Below are 7,596 nucleotides of genomic sequence, written 5' to 3' on the forward strand. Positions count from 1 at the left end.
TCCTCCAAATACATATTTGCAGCTGTATCATTCAAATAAATAGTTAAAAATCATACATTGTGATATCTGGATTTTTTTTAAGATTATGTTCTCTCACAGTAGACATGCACCTACGATGACAAGTTCAGACCCCTCCATGATTTCTAAGTGGAGAACTTGCAAAATAGCAAGGTGTTCAAATACTTATTTTCCTCACTGTAGTCACACAGATCCATTTAATCCTCAGGATTCACTGTACCACAGGTAGCCAATGTGTAACATTAAAAGATGATTCATAAAATCATGCCAACAATTATTTTAATAGCTTAGTATCCTAAAATAAAAAGGTATAATGGCCTTAGCCCGCGCTACACATTCTTGTAGGCCCAATATAAAAAGCAACTTCACATTAAACAATATGTGTAGTATGTCCCGGCTCCGTGTCTCTCAGTTCACCGACCCCTGCTCTAAAGAATGTAAAAACATAGTAAAGGGGCTGATAGTTAAAAATAAAAAAGAGGCAATGAAGAGCTTCTGTGGTTTCACACCATCTGTGACCAACCTCATAACTTATGTTGAGTAATTACTACCACTACTATAAACTACCAGGCTTGGGCCAAGTAAATAAGCTACAGTGTCTTTGTGATTTCGCGGCTTATTGTCATTCCATCGCTCATTTTAAGACTTTCACATCTTAAATTCACATCACAAGGTGCATGTTGTCAAAGACCAACAAACTTTCTGCTTTAAGGCCTGTTTAGAACGTTTTTGTTGCTGCTGCGGTAAAAGAATATCATATGTGTGTGAAAAAGTTGGAATCGGAATTGTCCCTCTATTAAAACTCTGCAGTGGACGTATCTCGGTAGAACAGGAGGTAGTGGGGTAGCATCTTTTAATCTCTTTAATATTCCTGGCTGGTCAGTGCCTCAGGAAAGGACCGGTATCCTAAAACCTAAAGTAACAACACTTTATCATATATACAAAATAGACCCTATAGACAATGTATGGAAAATATACACAATGACACAGATTGTCCACTCAAATCGAAATCCCATGTTTAGTTATTCTTATAATTCTAAATTTAGTTGCGAGCCAAATTGTAAAGTGACAATCTTTCTAAAAGGAAGTAGCTGAATCTGAATAAAAGATGACAATGGGATAACCAATTTGATCACCAGCTGTCAATTATAGAGAAATAAAAGTCCCAGGGCATTCCAATTACAACTCTGAACATCTGCAGGTGTAAGATCATGTTTTAACCTCAGCCATTATGCATTACGGAAAATTATTAACCACATAGCAACACCAAATACCTATACATATTAGACGGCTGTTAGTGTTTAAATTTAAGTTTTAGTGTTTCCTCAGTTTTGAGGGCAGCTACTTTAACAATCTGGTTTGCTGCAACTCTAAATGAATTGTTGATGCAATATGGAGTCAAACAAATATACTCTGTAAATGTGACAGGCATTTCCATATAGTTACAAAACCTACTTTTACACTTCAACCCATCAACCTGAAACCCATAAAGCCAGTGTTGGGCTCTGTAGTACCTGTGGAAGCATAGTGTGGAGAAGGGCTGGACACCTTCAGTCACTCCCAGGACTTATGCCGTCTACACATGATACGCTGCAAAACAATTTCATTGATTTCCTAAGGGGGAGATCGGTGTTGCGTTGCATGCTGCTCAGATTTGCACTGCGTTCAAAGTTTAAATTATTTCAACTTAAACCTAGTTGCCACTGTCCTTTCAAAAGTGCAACCAATAAGATAACAGCTGTCGTTAACTTACTCTGCGTCCTACCTAGCGGGGTGGGAATCACCAGACGTCCCTCGATACGACATCATCCCAGTAATTATGCCACGATATGATATTATTGCGTTTTTAAATATATTGTAATATTCTGTGATATATTGCAATTTATAACCCTTTCTCCCACTTTTAATTTTTCCCCAATTTCAAATGATGGAAACTTTGTCAACATCTGTTTTTATCTAAAACAACCCATTTCTGTTTGTTCATTTTACTTTAATTTATTGCCGCAATATGGGATTGTCAAGCAGACAAACTGACCAACCTATGTCTATTAAAAGGCCAATACTTGGCGCCTGTGTTTTGATACCATGCTATAAAATAATATTTACCGTGTTCCGTTTTCATTTAAGAAAATTAGAATTGAGAATACTAATGATACCGTTAGATCTAACACTACTGTGATGCCTAGTCTTGTATTGCCAGACCTTCCTCCACACCGCTGCATAAGAGGCTCTGGCTAGTACACACAGCATTCATCAGACTGTGTGTGTGTCTACAACTTACAAAGCACTTTTAATTTGTCGTTTCACAGTTTTGATTAAAAAGAAATGTTGGACTGAAAAACATCATATGAGGGGAAAAAGAAACCATTTACTTTCCAACAATCTAATTAACTAGCACTGAAAGCCCTTACAGATCACCAAAATGCTCCAAATGCTCAAGTAAAGTAAAGTGTCAGACCTCTGCTGTCTTCACCAGTAGTGTCGGTATGCCATGAAATTCCTTCACAAGTGTCCCATACATAGATGTTTACTCACTGCTTTTATGACGTTTGCTTACTGCTCACAAAGACTACCGTTGTCATAATCCTTCTTTCTGTAGTGCTGCCTGCATGCTGCTGCTTCCTGCAGTTACACCTCAACTTATGATGACTTTAGGTCCAGGTTTTTACATCAAGATAACTGCCGAAATTCAGTAGGGGCATGTGGTTTCAAACGCAAAATGCATACAGAGGAATATTAAGCACCAACCTAAATATTCTGGTGAAATCAAAGTTTGTGGGAGACCAGTGTTTTTTTGGCTATAATTTGACCTGAAATGTTAGCTCCATTACACTATAGGCTATAAGAGACATGTAAGCAATAGTCATCAAAAGCACACTTTGTTGCTTGTTATCTAGGTTAACGGTGACAAGTTGTCCCAAGCTGCTGGCAGAGCTGACATCCATGCCCAAGGAAAAAACCACAACCTCATATGTGAGCACCTGTGAGAGAATGTGTGTCAAATATGCTTAAAAAAAACAAACAAAAAAACACAGAGACAGCTGTTGTCATTTCCATTGTCTCGTGTCGGTAAGGTTGGCACACACCTTGGATGGTTAATGTGTGTCAGAGGAACCGCAACAGCATTTGTGTAGTTTCACAGAACCGTGTGATGAAAGTGATAGATTATGCACTTGGCTATGATCATATTTCCTCACTGTCTGACTGAGAGGGTGTGTATACTGTGTTTGGTCTCGAAACATCCACTTAACCACACCAGACACCAAAAATAACTTACTATACTTTAGTTAAAGATTTGTATTACTGTATTGTCACTTACTAGACAATAGGCCTATACATATGCTTGCAATAAGTCACCACAGCCATGTGAATGTTCAGTCCCACTCTAAGTTACTGTGTAAAACACATTTTAAACTCAACTTTTAAGAGCTAATGGGGATATCTTGAAGTTTAAAAATTTCCAAAAAGATGCTAGTTTGTGTCTATGAGATACAGCCCACAAAAAAAACGTGCCAATCAATTATGTCAAGTCTCTTTACTCTCTTACTTCATCACATGTCAATTTCATTGGCCATCTACTGAGGCACTTCAAAGAAATCAGTCCGTTTCTAAGTCAGGACCAAAATAAAACAGCAGCCTCAACACTGACCGAGACCTGCTAAACAGAGGGGTTATTGTGGCTCTCACATCTGGGAGGCTAGTTATGGTTATCCCTCCCTTATCCCAAAGCCCTAAAGCTAAGAGGCACCGAGCTTACGGGGGAAAAGCCCCTAAAAATGCCCAGCATGTGTGTCAAACTAGGGAGTGACTTCCACTGGACTAGGGACGAAAACACTAATCCACCCTTCGTCTCACCAGGAGCCATAAAACCCCATTACTGTTTACACGAGTTGTTACGTCTGCATTAGAAATAAGAAGAAATGAAAGCAGAGAAAATTAGGGGTAGGCCTAGCTATGATATAGCAGTATATTTGAACAATAATGTCAAATGGAAAACTAAATTATTCCAATTTGCACCGAGAAAAAAAATTATCCGCGTGGTTATCTGGGAAACGTCCTCGCGCTGCTCCACATGCTTCCACAGCACTGCAGCCACAAACCGATGGATAATTAAGCTAACGGTGTACACAGCTGCGCCGCATTGTTTGGACAAAGTCAACTAGTGACTAAATGAGTGCTGTAAGTTTAAAAGAAAAAAAATGGCTATTCTCTTATCATCATATTTTTAAGGTGGGGGGGGGGGGCTGCGCGTTCCTCAATTATCAAATCCACTCGATATAGTAATGCCCAATAAATGTAGCAAAATGTTCTGCATACCAGCAGAACTACATGGCATGCGGTGCTAATAACAAATGCTGCGCCAATGTGTCATGAATCAAACATTATTCCGCATAATGCAACCAACTTGGATGATTTAACCGGCGCTTCGTCCTGCCAGCCTGACCGCGGGAACTAAACGTTAAGTTAGCGTTACAACAACACATTTGCCGACCCTAGCTTTGTTGACACAGGCTGTTAAAACGCCGAAATCACGCTAGAACCCTTAAAAGCCACTCACAGTTCGTCCGTTAAAGTAACATATAACTTTAACACCACAAGAAATGCTAAACAGGCACCTGGTGCTGTAGCCGCGTCTGAAGTAAGCTATCACGATTTGTTTGCGTGTTATCTTACCTTCGGTAGTGATTTGGGGAGTCTCTGCTTTCGCCCGACGGCTCCTCTTAGTTGTCGCTTATTTCAGGAGCTTAGTTTTTCTCTTTATTAAAATAAAGCCCTCCCGTTCTAATATCAAGCCATCCGGTTCTTTTTCTTTTTTTGTGGGGAGCCCGTGTCCTTCTCCAGTTGTGCGTTGTAGCCTACTGCGGGGTGAGGACAAAGAATATTCCAAATCTCTTCCCCCCCCCCTTTTTTTCTCCTCCCACTTTCAACCATGCTCCCCAACCCCTGTCTGCGCAGAGTGGAGGAAAACGGTCAACTGCCAGCATTCCTGATGCAATCCTTGCTTCGTCTTTCGCCCAGAACTTTTCCCTGGACACAGGCTGAGACCATAACTCCTGAGTCACTGCAATCTGAGACACAAGAAGACCTCAAAAAGTAGCCTAATATGTGCTATTTAGTGTCAGACATATATAGGCTAAATAACGTTGTTTCAAGTCAAAGACAATGTGCCACCTTGAAATTGGCTACGTGTAAAAACATGTAGTAACGTATTTTAGTTGTTACCAACACGAATGACATAAATGTTTAATGGTGCTTCGTGTTATGACCTGCCAATGTGTTATCTGCATGATCTGCCCACAGCAGGTGAAGGTAGGTAGCATCAGTCGCACAAGAGTTTGTGTGGTCTGAGAGGCAGCAGCTATTGCTGCTTTTGGGATGTGGAACAACATACAGCCAACTGGTATAGTGAGTGCATGGGCTGCTTCCTTCTTTTACAGATGTTGGGAAGTTGTTGCCATCAGGAGGCCCCTTCCTCCAATGTCACACTTTCTTTGGCAAGGGCAGCACACGTGTTTCCTCAGCCCCTCCTTAGCATCTCTTTGAAGCTACATCTAAATGCTTATTAATAGAAGACAAAAGTGTGGATGGTATATTGAGCTGGGATTTATGCCCCACAATACTTGAAGGGTTCTGGACCATGCATTGCCATAAATCCCAAAGGGAATAGTCAGTTGTCTTAAATCAGCACTATGTGGACTTGCTATTCAAAGAGAAAAAAAGTGGCATCTACTATCTGCAGTATAGCATTACCCTAACACTCAATCAAAGGTGAGATTTCCTTTAAGCAGTTGAATTTCCAGTAGGCTTACACGGCACTTTCCACAGAGAAGTGACTTTAACGATATATGTGTGGTTACCCCAGATTGAATATTGCAGACATCCAGTCCGCATCAGTCTCCCGAGGTAGTGACTCAAATTGAATGATCGCATTGTTATGCCCGGATCTCCTGAAATGCCAGTCTTCATTGGTTTCCCGCCTCCAAGCAAAAACGCAGACAAAGCAGATCTACTCTACTTTCACAGATTGCTTGTTGCTAATGGGCTGCATGAATAGGGGACTGGTTTACTTTGTCTCGTATTTTTGAAAACTGGTAAAAGCACAAATATTGTTTAATATCTGCTGCTAACAGGAGGTCAGTAGAGGAATGCAATGCCCTTCCCCCTTCTCAGGGGGAGCAGCCAAGCTCTATTGTGAACCACAAGCATGTTTTTAGGCAATGGGGGTGGCAAACCATAGCCCAAATGATAGAGAAAGATAATCTGGAGACTGAGCAGCCCAGCCTTGTGGTCCCTTCAGACCAGAAGTTAGTTTTCTTGTTGCTAATTATATTTGTATGTAGGCCCATGCATGTGTATTAAGATACAGTTATTCTTGACATTGACGCTGGTTGGGATTCTTAAGGACCGAGCATCAACGCTCGCTTATCAACACACATGGGTGTAAAACACCACAAAGTTAGCGTTGTATTTATACAAGACAATGTTGTTCCCATTGTACAGTAATAGACCTCTTGCACCCAAGGCTGTTTTTCACACCCTTCATGTTGAGACATAGTGTATGGATTTATGGTCATTTTCAGAACAGGGTAGTCTACTCAGAAGTGCCACATTCCAATGGGAGTGGTGCTTTCCATGTTAGGATACGTAATGACTAATGAACTGTATATTGACAAAGTATGGTTTCAGATGGTTGGAAAGGTTAAAATAAAGCCATTATTGCACAAACTACTAGAAACACATTTGTTTTTCTCCAGCTTCCATTTGCGTGGAGCGGACAAAACTAAAAAACAATCTTTTCAAAAACACCCTCCAAAGTAAGAGAATGAAAACAGCTCTTTGGCATTGACAAGTTGATGGGGGAAGTGATATTTGTGCAAATGCTGATGTATGACATACAATAGTCTTGAAAAAAGCAGCCGACTGGGATCACCCCCTCATGGTTCTCAGTGACTATTTCCCTATACTGGATGTGTAATATTTAGTTTTTTTTTTATGGCCACATGCACTAACATACAAATGCGGCTGAACTGGAGTGTGACTTCATTCTCTGCTCTGGATGCCATCACTCCACTATATCTTTTCAAAGCAAATATTTGTTGGTGCTATAAATATTGTTCTGAAAGTCAGGTACAGTCCATTTAAGCTGCCTCTGATTACCCCAAAGAACAGAATTAGACGTTCTTCTGTTGTTGTGGTGTTAAAGTGTGGGTGTCAAAGCATTTTCAAAACAAATAGCATTTTATGATTCATCCACAATGGTGTGGAAATGGTCAAACCCTAATTGTTTTTTACTGCTTTTGCTCAGCATTCCCTATACTGTTTACGTCTCTCTTACCACAAAAGAAAAGGCCTGTACTGCGTGGTCTTTCTGACCTTTGACTAACTGACAAATGCTCCATCCGGCAACAGCTCCACAGATATGATGTAACAACATTTCCTAAAAGGAGAAAGGGCTTTGCTCAAGACTTGCCTTCTTGTTCGTTCCAAACCTAACCCACTGTGAATCATCCCCTTGTGATGTTTGTTTTCTCACCAAAGACACACACACACACACACACACACACACACACACAAACT

At 40.5% G+C, this 7,596-nt stretch overlaps 1 protein-coding gene across 2 annotated transcripts in view; it reads right to left on the reverse strand.

The window, feature by feature from the left end:
• LOC117953277 (gap junction gamma-1 protein-like) overlaps nucleotides 1-4,927 on the reverse strand; it is a 34,338-nt gene extending 29,411 nt beyond the window's left edge. For both annotated transcript variants that reach the window (XR_004658587.1, XM_034886139.1), the window contains exon 1: nucleotides 4,693-4,927. The gene's annotated coding sequence lies outside the window, so the exon portion shown is untranslated. The remainder of the gene's footprint in view (nucleotides 1-4,692) is intronic.
• Between the last annotated feature and the right edge of the window lie 2,669 nt (nucleotides 4,928-7,596).

The sequence above is a fragment of the Etheostoma cragini genome, chromosome 11 (assembly GCF_013103735.1).
Source record: "Etheostoma cragini isolate CJK2018 chromosome 11, CSU_Ecrag_1.0, whole genome shotgun sequence".
In the NCBI taxonomy this organism is placed as follows: domain Eukaryota; kingdom Metazoa; phylum Chordata; class Actinopteri; order Perciformes; family Percidae; genus Etheostoma; species Etheostoma cragini.